The following is an 11,441-nucleotide window of genomic DNA, read 5'->3' on the forward strand; positions in this document are numbered from 1 at the left end:
AATGAGGGCTACTATGTTAATACAAATGATGGTTGGTATCCGAGGAAAATAAAAAGTTGATTGGAAAATAACACAAGACATAAACATTTCTAAAGAGGAAAGGCTTTTTTTCTTTCTCTGCTTGTTTGTTTATAACAGGTTATAAAACGACAGGTCAGCACAATCTCATAAAGTGTAAACTGCTGGAAGCTGGGGTGAGTATGTCATACCTGTCACCCTCCACAGCTCCATGCCCTTACAAACTATCGTATTTTCCCTAACAAAATACAAAAAAATCTTACACGATACAAACAAACCATCTATAAATGCAGGGACACGTTTACTTTATTTCAACATTAACGAAGAGGGGAGAGTATTTCCGTGGACATCGACATGATTTTATGCAGGCTTTTAAAGGACGTCGGAAAACTTTTAGAGTTCACTGTTGCCTGTACAGTAGTCCTCTGTAACGTTTACTTTATTACAACATTAACGAAGAGGAGAGAGTATTTCCGTGGACATCGACATGATTTCATGCAGGCATTTAAAGGACGTCAGAAAACTTTTAGAGTTCATTGTTGCCTGTACGGTAGTGCTCTCTAACGGGACGCAGTTTCTATGCGGCGGCTCGTTGGTCTAGGGGTATGATTCTCGCTTAGGGTGCGAGAGGTCCCGGGTTCAAATCCCGGACGAGCCCAGTGTTTTATTCAATCCTATAACGATTGCAAATAAATGTGTGTTCTTTCAACACGCAGTACGCTTCTCAACAATTGCAAAACACATTTGAAACAAATGTATGTATTGAAATATGTTTACATATAGAGGGATGTTTTTAATGACAGGCCGATAAGATGCATTAAATGACAAAACAAGAGAAGGGACGCAAAAATACAAAAGCCACCATCTTGAAAAGTTTTCCATCCTTGCAAGAAAATTTCACCGTCGAACGATGGCATCAGAAACAATTCAGTCAAATTTGTACAAATTCAATACCTTCTTTTCCCCTTTTTGAGCTAATGCCATCTGCAAGAATTCAGAAAACGTTGTAAAACTAAGGAATTGAATGCAGAAATAACGGTTTACTTTCACTATTTTGATTGCGCTACGTAACCACCAGAGGACATCAGTGACTCGCTTATTTTACTCCCTGACCTCTCTCTGCAAAATAGTTGCCAAAATCTTTTGGCGCTGTTTGCATTTATTTGCAATGCCCCTTCTAGAACTTGTCAGGAAATTGTTCGTCTCGAAAAACGAATCTATTATCAAGGAGTTACCTTGGCAATTTGTGATGCAAGTTTTTCAATATGGGGGAAAACAGACGCGTACAGAAAACACACATGAGTAGAAAAGACAAGAATTAATTCAAAACCCAAAATCCGTGTCTGGTGAGGCACAGTCAGATTCACAAATTAATTATCTTATTAATCTTATTCATCACTTGGCTTGCAGTTAAAGAAAGGCATGTACTTTAACACCGGAAAAAAAAAAAGTTTTTGTTAACTACTTAACTATCTTGAATAAAGTCTATGCGCTGCTCCTTTTGAATAAAAGCATCAAATTATGGTTTTATCAAATAATGCTCTTATTCCAAATCTTCCAATATGAAAAAACAACGAAAAAAAATTCTGGCTGAGGTGTGTGTGAATCCTTGGTCTGATTACCGCTCTTCCATGAGGCAAGCGAATTGTGTTACATAATGATTTTATTATTATTCATTATAATAATCCATCTATCGATCTATCGATCTATCGATCTATCGATCTATCGACCTATCGACCTATCGACCGACCGACCGACCGACCGACCTACCTACCTACCTACCTACCTACCTACCTACCTACCTACCTACCTACCTACCTACCTACCTACCTACCTATCTATCTATCTATCTATCTATCTATCTATCTATCTATCTATCTATCTATCTATCTATCTATCTATCTATCTATCTATCTATCTATCTATCTATCTATCTATCTATCTATCTATCTATCTATCTATCTATCTATCTATCTATCTATCTATCTATCTATCTATCTATCTATCTATCTATCTATCTATCAGGGTTGGAGAATGATGTCATTTGTGTCCCCGTGTTTTTTGTTTTTTTTTGTATTTATTAGTGTAGCATGAAAGTGGTGAAAGTAAGAACAGCCCTGCTTCTAGAACAGCCCAAATTCCCACCCAAACACCAAGAAAGATGAGTTAGTTATTTAGAGTGCGTTTCATACTTACCAACACTACTGTTTTATGCATTTGACTACCGCTCTTCTCCTCTTAAAATCGTCTACCGATTACAAAATAAATCGACGGTTTATTCCAATTCAAACAACTGAAAATCTTTCCTCGAGACTGCTATTTTTGTCTATGGCTGCTTTATTTTGAAAGCGAGACAAAAACATCGTACTTCACCAAAAATCGGAATTGAGCATTAGCTGTGCAGTGTACACGTAGCCTCAGTTTTTGTGCATTCATAAACCGCTATGAAGATCACATTATATTACCGTTTTTGTAAAGGTTTGCCACTTCCAGTTTAAAACAAGCACATGTTCTCTTTTTTTATTTCTAGAGACAGATTGTGAAAATAGAGTGTGCGATAAAATTTATCGCTTTTTAATGTCAAAAGGTTGAAGTGTATGATAAGTTCAACTCTGAATATAATAATAATAATAATAATAATTTCCTTTGTATTGTCATTCTTGTAACAATGTACACAGAACGAAATGTCGATACACCTGACCCGTTGTAGCGAGCCGATGCAGCCGCAGCCAACAGAGGGCGCCGCCATTTTACCAATGTTATAAGTCTTAGGTATGACTCGGCCGAGGCGCGAACCAGCGACCTCCCAATATATCTATCAATATGATATAATTCTAATTTGATATTTCCATGATGACAGGTGCGGCACAACTTCATCTGCCCCCTTTCGCTGCATGCAACTGGAGCTAGGGAGCAGACTTGTCAACAATTATCATATTTCCAGTCACATAAAACTGTAAAGATATTTGAGATGAAAATAGATAGAGGTCAGCTTAACCCCTGCACGCAAAGTTCCGGACTTTGTGTTAGTGCCTGACAAGTTTCCAAATTCCATGTAAACATCTTGGAATAGGAATGTCATCTTTTGTTCTTTGATAAGAGAAAACCTCCCAGGCTTTCCAGTTCAAGGTCAGATGTTGGGATGGGTTTCAACTTCCCAAGCCAGGCTCTGCAGGACAAGAAGTGTCTCAAATGTCAGGTCCTCTGTCAGTCAGTAGTGTCAGAACACAGTAAAAATGGCAGAATCCACTATACAGCAGGATTGGAAATATTAATGTCTGCTTAATTGGTCCTGATATTAATCAGTAGACTGAAGACTGGTTATCAAAACCTGAAAATGATCAGAATGTAAGTAGCAAAATCGAAGGCATTCAAATACAGCCACCTCTATCAAATAACTTGGGAAAATATTTGAAATTCATTATTCTATGTATACTGTTCTATTACATTTTACGGACGAAGCAATATAAAAATGTTTATTCAAATACAAACGAAAAGCTATTTGGTTTGTGCGTAGCGCTGGGTACAAAGAACAGACAAACTGTTGTTAAAATAAAATATGTTAAAATGTAAAGAGATAGTTCAATTTAAATATCTATGACTATTAAATAAAGTGAGTAAGCATGAACTCCCAACAGGCATTCCACAGTTGTTTTTCTACAGACACTTATCATCTGAGGCAGGGATCTTCGATTTTTTTTAAGTTGTGAGCTAATTTTTGTTCCCAATTTACACAAAGGGCGTCTAGTTTGATATGCATTTATCAAATAACATCTTGTCATGTTACTACTTGGTTGTTACTGTGTTACTAAGAGGTTAATTATTAGAAGTAGAATTAAATACGCTCAGTCAACAACTAAAGAAATATTTTACTAGAACGTCACAATGACGCAGCACTGGTGAGCTATTTTCAGAACTGGTCCCCGTGCACTTCCACTGTCCTTAGGGGGCACCCTGGTGCCCTTGGGAACCATGTTGGAGACCCCAGTTTTAAGGGTAATCCATAACTTCAAGGTATTCTCGTAAACCATTGATAAACCCATTGTGCCACTAGAAAATAATTAATTCATTGAATGATTTAGATTATTACGTTAAATATGTCTCGAACCTATATCAATTACTAAATGTATACACTTCAGGTATTCCAGGCTCAGTCGATGTATGTAAATAGATGTTTAGCATATTTATCCCCTCCCAAAAAATAAGAATCAATATCAAGATTTTCTTTGGGTATCATATGATATACTAATGTCTAGCGGCGTAAATGCAGGTCTGAAATGTTAATTCGTTTTTTTTTATTTTCTCTTGTGGGGTAGAGTCCTGTTTTCATGTTTTGAATTATTTTGAATTGAATTGAATTGAATTGAATATGTTCTTCCTGCAAAAAAATGGAATAGAGCCAGACATTCAAGCTTCTGCTTCTGTCTACTCCCTTTGGGCAGATATTTATTACAAAATTGCAGTGTACAGCTGTTTTTGTGCAAAAACAATAGGTATTTGTTTTCTACTGTCAAGTATTGATTGATATGTTTTTGTGCTGTGTCTTAATAAAGGGCCACAGACAAACACAAAGCTACATGCCATTGATCGTTTGATTGGCGGAGCCAAAACTAATATATAACAATTAATTATTAATAAATAATCAGCTAATACTATCACTAATTCTATTGTTTGAGGCTGAGGTACAGGGCAAATCAGAATCCTTGTTCTCACTCTTCCCCTCTGCAGACGCTCAGCACTGTACTAGGTTACATACTAATTATATTAAGAATGTAAAATTTTGAAAAAGAAATCCAAAATTGATAGGTTATATAAGAAATAATGTTAGCATATAATAAATACAACCATTTAATATATTTTCAATTATATATTCCTATATCAACAGGTGAGGCTATGCCACTGAGCAGCAATCTTGGTCTTTTTTTAGAAGATAAAGAATGTAAGCTAATTATCAGTGTTAAATAGTTTTTTTCTTTACATTGATTTCATCAGAGTTTTGTATTAAATATTCCTTACAACTTAGCCTGAATAATTATGGGTTTACCCAAAAATGTAATCAATAACATAGTGGAAGCCATGTGGTAACTTTAAATTCCCTATGTGGAAACAGATGCGTGTGGGCTGAGAAGTGAAGTCTTTAACATTTCTCAGCCATAGTACAAAAATAGGAAAAGGCATCAGGTTACGCTCACAGTTTTCTTTCCTCCCTGCGGATTCATTGACTTCAAAATAATTTTCCTTTGAAACTTGGCTGTGTTTGTAGATAATAATACATGACACTCCTGCAAGCATACCGTACACATGTCACTCAATAAAAAACATTAACATTGATTTGAATTCTAGGCAAAAATACATGAACTACCATTGGTTGGTTGGTTGGAATCTTTGACCACTAGAGTCATAAGGGCACCAATTTCCTGTGGAGTGTCTTGGGAAAGTACAGCCTGGTGGCGCCTGTCCCTCTCCAGGCCAACATATCAATGTTAATTTCTATTTAAAAAAAAAAAACATAGGTTGAGAATGTTTTATTCCATCGTGGAATCCCTGTCTTAAGGTCGCCGCCATGTTTATCTGACATCTTGTTGCTAAGCTGTACTCTGTGGCACTGGTTTTCGTCTGCAATACAGTGCCCTTTAGTAGTCAAATATTACACACTGGGCTTTAAATATTCACTCATACTCATTTAGAATGCTGCAGATACAGATAAATGGTAAATAATGCTTAATATGTTTCCTTCAATTGTGTTTTTAAATCTTTTTTACATTCTTAATTAAAAATGAATAATTGCTGTTAACTCTTCTGACAAACAGCAAGATGTCCTTCAAATGCACTAACACTATACCTTATTTCTAAAACGATGCATACGGGAGAAAAAGTAGTTTTAAATTCTATCTATTCGGCTAGCAGGTAGTGCTCACGGTTTCCTGCGAGAATTTATTCGAAATAGCCACATATTGTGTCTAACATTTTCGAACCTGGCCCAAAATTTGAGCCGGGTCCGGGCATAAAATGTCAATCAGTAAGTCAGGCTTCTCTTTCTCTTTTTTTGTTTTTACTTTTTTTTTCTTGGAGGAGTTGCACAGCATACACTTACTTTTAGTCAAGTAATTATTTAGAGGACTACTTTTTACTTCTACTAGAGTTATTCTCATCTCTCATCTCATCTCATTAGCTGCACCGCTTATCCTCAGTAGGGTCGCGGGGGTGCTGGAGCCCATCCCAGCATTCATCGGGCAGTGGGCAGGGGACTAGAGTTATTACTCAATATTATTTCTCCGAAGTGACTATACTTTCACTTGAGTGACAAACTTTAGAGTGCAGCAGTTCGACGCCAAAGTTAGATTATTCAGACGACTCTATCATAAAGAACATGATTACCAAACTATCAGTTTAACTCTAAAACACCAAATCCAAAGAAATGTTCTGTGTTAAGGTAAAAGATGCGCCACTTCCTCTTTCCACCTCTACGTCGCTTTTGTCAGAAAGAAAGAAAGAAGAAAGCATTTTCTTTCAATATTACTGCAGCTTACTGAGTCGGTTATGAAACATCAGATACATATTGCATTGAAGATTATATAGTATGCTACAGTTTTTTTTTGTGATGTACACCATGAAATATTTATTCAACCAAACACTCTATACAAAAGAAAAGCTTTTTTTGGTTGGACATGTTAGAAAATAAAACACCTCCCAATCATTTTGGGTAAAGCATTTATTTATTTATCTATTTATTTATTTATTTATTTATTTATTTATCATGTCCCACCTTAGTCTGCAGCCCGTCCCCTCTCTTTGCCATCGTTCTCCGGCCACCCTCGAAACCTAAATCCTGTCGCCAGGTACTTTCCCTGGTACTTCCGCACAGAGCAAGGCTTAAAATTCCAAACTATATTTTTACATGGATTCATTGTGTTGTGAATGTTTATTTCCTTGCCCTAACTCGTTCAGTCCGCATGCAGGACGTCAGTTCTTTTACATATTTTTACTCTCTAGTGGCTGGAGTGAGTGTTGGGTTTGCATTTATTTTGAAACACATTACTTTCGCTAGAAATGACCTAGACACTCGTTTCTTTTTTTCTACATACTCGGAAATTTATGGCGGACCGGGTTAAATCTTCCAAAGGGGTAGTTCCAGCCCGCGGGCCGTAAGTTTAGCATTGCAGTTACAGTCTTTTATTGGTCCCCAATTCAAACAATGAATACCAGACAAGGTCAGTGACAAATTGTACATATTTTCTCACCAGCTAAGTTGATTCGTCCTACATCGCAACATATTGTGTGTGTGTGTAGGCAGGTGGGGTAGGTTTTACTAGTTAGTATTATATAAAGAATATTGTTGTGGTTTTAGAGATTCTTCAAAGATGATTTTAAAATACATGCGTTAGGTCAGGAAGGGCATCCGGCTTCAGAACTGTTCCCACCAAATCATGGGGTCTCTGACTTGCTGTGTTGACCTAAGAAGGACTCCCTTCTGCTGACCTTTTTGACAGAATTTTGTCCTCTTGCAAGCAAACTTAAACCTTATCCAAGTGGTCCGATCTAGGTATGTTATTCTATTTGATATAGGACAGCTGAGGACAAATTTCATATCAGTTACTGTTGCCTTTTCCTGTTGACCTTTAAAGTGGAAGTGCAAGCCAAAGGACTGGCCAACAATGGTCTGGACACAGCATTTTGATTAAGATTGTGTTCATAGCATGTGAGTTAAGAAGCATTACATTGACCTAAAAGAATAGTCCCACTGGGTTCAGGAGTCGGATTTTTTGAGCTATCCGAATGAATCATTTACATGCCTAGGGACGAACGAATAACCTCGTACACATGGTGTGTATTTTGACTCCAGGGGCGAAAAGAGATTGACGCAATGACGCAAATATTTCTTTCTTTTTTTTTCTTTTCTTTTTTTTATTGATAGACAAAAACGTTCAACATAACATGCAATCGTACATGGTTTCGTTTTTCTCCCCATTGCAAAGAAAAGATAGATAATAAAAACTATAAAAAAAATCTCAATTATATGATACACTTAATATTCATAAAGAAGCAACCTCCCCAAACACACAAGCCTCTTAAATACCAAAACACAAAAAACAAATAAGAGTTAGGAGTCATCAGACTCTGACATCCATGGCAAATAGATATTTCTGCACTTAACTTTTGACATTAAATAAAGGATGATTTTATTTGTGGCACACAATAAATTCAATGAAATAACGTGCTTGTTGCCATGTTCCAATAGTGAGCTTCATTGCTGCGTCCAGTGTTTTCAAGGTTTGCTTGAAGGTGACTTGCCAAAAGCAAATACTTACACAGTATATGGATTGATACAACTATAATATAAATATATATGGAATGTTGCATTTTTACCATAAGGCCGGAACAAAAATAAAAATGTCCCATAGAAATCAATCAATGCAAGCCCCACAGGACAGAGGTTCAGGGTTCAAGTCCAGCCACCGCTACCTCCCCGTGTGGAGTTTGCATGTTCGTGATTTTTTTATTAACACTGCTCTGAATGTTGACAAATGTAATATCACCCAAAATGACTCAGTCATAAATCTGAGTGTCATTACAACCACATGTAAAAAAAAATATGAGAATAACTTTTGTCCATCCATCTATTATCTGCACAGCTTATCCTCAGTAGGGTTGCGGGGGTTCTGGAGCCCATCCCAGCCATCTCTGGGCAGGGGACACCAGCCAGTCGCAGGACAACTCACTCGCTTATTCACACCTATGGACAATTTGGACTGGCCAATTAACCTGACATGCATGTTTTTGGAATGTGGGAAGAAAACGTGGTGCCCGTAGGAAACCCACACAAGCACAGGGAGAACATGCAAACTGCACGCAGGAAAGTTTGATCTCATGACCTCAGAACTGTGCCGCAGACGCGCTAACCACTACGCCACCATGCTGCCCAGATTTTTTCCCATTGTTAAATAATCGCCAAAATTTGCCAGATGCTGTCAAAATGTGATGGTTCCATAATAATTCATGCATTTGTTACTTGCCTCGACTACTTTAATGTATTACTCACTTGTCTCCCGATGTCTGGCATCCAAATCTGCAGCTTATTGTGCAGCAAGACTTGACTAGAACCAGAAAGTTATAAATTTTAACTGACTTTAACTGGCTCCCTATACGTTTAAGATGAAACTTTAAGGTTCTGTTACAAACATACAAAGGTTTGCATGGTCTTGGCCCTTCTCATTTTTATGATTTAGTAGTGCCCTATGTTCCTGCTTAGAGCCTCTGCTTGGAAAAGGCTGGTCTACTTGTAAATCCAAAGAGAAATCTTCAGTTTCGAGTGTATTCTCAATCCGGCCCTAGTGCTGTGGAATGCCCTCCCCTTCGATATAAGATCTGCAACCTCAATTGAAGTGTTTAAATCAAGACTTAAGACACACTTATTACAGCAGATTACACTTATTTGATAGCTTGTGTGTGATGTTGACCTCATACTTGGTTTTCTTATTTTGAGAAAGACGAACTTCGATGCCTAATGAACCATTGTCCTGGCACCTGGAGCTGATACACCCCATCATCTAGAAACTCCTGTACCGGTTCAGATTTTGAGACAGTAAGCTTGTTGTTGTTGTCACCTGAATCTTGAAATGAAATGATCTGCATTTATATAGTGCTTTTCAAGTCAAGACTTCCCAAACCGCTTTACAGTGTTTCACATTTCCCAACAGCGGCCGTGCAGCCATGTAAGGCACAATACTGCTTATTGGTGGTATTAGAGGTTCAGTGTCTTACCCAAGGACACTTCGACATGTAACACGGAGGAGCCGGGATTCGAACTGTGATCTCTTGATCCCAAGACGAGCGCTCTACCTCCTGAGCCACTGCCGCCCACAGAATCTTGCATTGATTCTGTCATTTCGTGTATTAAAAGTTGACGTTGACTATTTATTGTCTGCGTATGCCCTTGCAACAACCATTGCAAGCTGTTCTTGGTAGGGGGAATACCTCATGTGTGACCATTTCTGAAGGTGTTTCAATTTTCCTTATACTTAGATCTTTTTCCTTGCCCTCGTGTAGGTTTCAGATCAGAGATGTTGTAGCAGTCGTCCTTTCGGGCTTTCAAGACTTTTTGTGTTTAAGGGTTATTCAAATAAAAGTGACTTGACTTTTACAAAAGGGTGTTATGCGTTTGCGATGAAATGGAAAAGTCCCTATTTGACAAGAATTCAGAACCACGTCTATTCACTTGACTTGTATTTCTTATAAACAATAAATGAAAAGAGCCTGCTGTTGCCTCAAAAGATCCTATGTTGGAATTGTTGTTCATGGAGGATCCCCTGTAGTTAAAATGCAGGGTGAGAGTCAGGTGCCTTCTAGCTCTCCCACTGTTTCCTGCGTAACTAGTGGCACTCGTCCAAGAAGAAGGAAAGGGCCGTCATTCACCTCACTGAGCATGCAGCTGTAAGGGTGGTAAGTGTATGGCGCCCTTAGGAAAAGGAAGCAAAGCAGAGAAGAATATAGAGAAAGGAAACTCATAGTAATTATCATTTGTTACTGCTTAGGCAGTTTTTTCTCACTCCTGTCTGCAGTCAGGTTAACTAGCTAGTTTTAGGAAAAGCTGCAAGCAGGCAAGGGTTTATTTGTTTTCACTTTTTATTTTAGCAATGTAATACCTACAGGAAAAAGCAGCCCAACACATATGAGAATACAGACAGACAGTGATCAACAGAAGATCATTGGCGGCTCTCTTCCCAGTCTGGAGGCAGAGCCATCAACATTATAAAGCACTCTTCTCACAACAGGTGCCTTAAAACAAGGACAAACGGGTTTTTCCCCAAGGTCATCACCTCCCAAAAAAGCTAACAAACCTGTAAAAATTGATATCGTGACTTAGTTGGAATTTCTGTTGCTGTTAAATGTTATTCTACTACTCTTTATTGCACTAATGTTTTGATGCACGTATTTTTAATTACACTATTATTATAACTTCCGACAGTCTCTAAGGACCATGTAAATATTTTTGCCTATTTATCCTTAAAGTTTTTATTACTTGTTAACCTTTGAATACCATGTGTATGTTATAGCAAGTCGTAAATTATAGTAAGAAGTAATTAAAGTCAGCATTTTGTGTCATGTCTTGCGCGGTTGCCATGGCGCCCAGTTGGCCCCGCCCATGGACACCGGCTGACTCGCATTGACTGATTGCTTCTGTGGGTACTTAAACGCGCTCCTTTAAACTGTGCTTTGCTGGAGCGTTTGTTATACTTGTTAAGCTCTGCTAAACTTTGGGTAAACCTTCTGTGAGATTCCTGCAAGTTCTGTTTTATTTTGAGAAGTGCCTAGTTTGTAATTTTGCTTTGTTTTTGGTCTGGTCCGTTTGTTTTTTGGACAACTTTGCTTTCTCCAATAAATTGTGTAAGTCTACGCAAATGAGTTCTTACTCCGCTACGTGA

The 11,441-nt window shown here is 37.9% G+C and overlaps 1 non-coding gene across 1 annotated transcript; it reads left to right on the forward strand.

Annotated features, from left to right (window-relative positions):
• Positions 1-604: 604 nt before the first annotated feature.
• trnap-agg (transfer RNA proline (anticodon AGG)) lies at positions 605-676 on the forward strand. The gene has a single exon. It is a non-coding gene; the product is annotated as a tRNA-Pro (tRNA).
• Positions 677-11,441: the final 10,765 nt, after the last annotated feature.

This window comes from Urocampus carinirostris, chromosome 6 (genome assembly GCF_059441175.1).
Source record: "Urocampus carinirostris isolate Australia breed hairy pipefish chromosome 6, RoL_Ucar_1.0, whole genome shotgun sequence".
NCBI classification, from domain to species: domain Eukaryota; kingdom Metazoa; phylum Chordata; class Actinopteri; order Syngnathiformes; family Syngnathidae; genus Urocampus; species Urocampus carinirostris.